The sequence below is a fragment of the Salmo salar genome, chromosome 01, assembly GCF_965601325.2.
Source record: "Salmo salar chromosome 01, fSalSal1, whole genome shotgun sequence".
NCBI lineage: Eukaryota > Metazoa > Chordata > Actinopteri > Salmoniformes > Salmonidae > Salmo > Salmo salar.
Genome location: NC_138291.1, coordinates 171,617,051 through 171,617,500, shown reverse-complemented (window position 1 = coordinate 171,617,500; position 450 = coordinate 171,617,051). Strand labels below are relative to the sequence as shown.

The window sequence follows — 450 nt, the reverse complement described above, 5'->3', positions numbered from 1 at the left end:
GCAGACATTTACTGCCTTGCACTGTGTGATCTGGACATATGTAATCATGTGACCGCATTTGTCTGATAGTTGTTTATATATCTTGATTCAATCACATGATGTGTTTATTTTGGTTAATCCTTCTGACTGTGCTTAATTGTAATTGTTTCAAATCAATAAAAGCTAATTATTTAAAACTGGATGCAAGACTGTCAACTGATTTGAATTAAGTGGATTGTGTATTGGTTTCTTTAGCCTCATTTATACGTGAGGTGCGTTTAGTTTTCTTGAACGTTTGCTACGTTGTGGAACGGTTTGTACTGAAGACGCGTTTCCCCAAAACCTTCTTGTACGTTTCTGAAAATACTGTGAGGTATGTTTGCTGTCATTTGGTGGGTGAGATGTGGCTTGAAGCAGTGAGTGACGTATTTAAAGGACATTGGCCATGCTGACAGCGTTCCCCAGCCCACA

General features: G+C 38.9%; 1 protein-coding gene across 1 annotated transcript in view; it reads left to right on the top strand.

Annotated features, from left to right (window-relative positions):
• The window catches only part of nr5a1b (nuclear receptor subfamily 5, group A, member 1b), a 17,431-nt gene extending 17,265 nt beyond the window's left edge, over window positions 1-166 (top strand). Inside the window, exon 6 of the mRNA XM_014143572.3 lies at window positions 1-166. This exon is cut by the window's left edge and continues 2,943 nt beyond it. The gene's annotated coding sequence lies outside the window, so the exon portion shown is untranslated.
• Window positions 167-450: the final 284 nt, after the last annotated feature.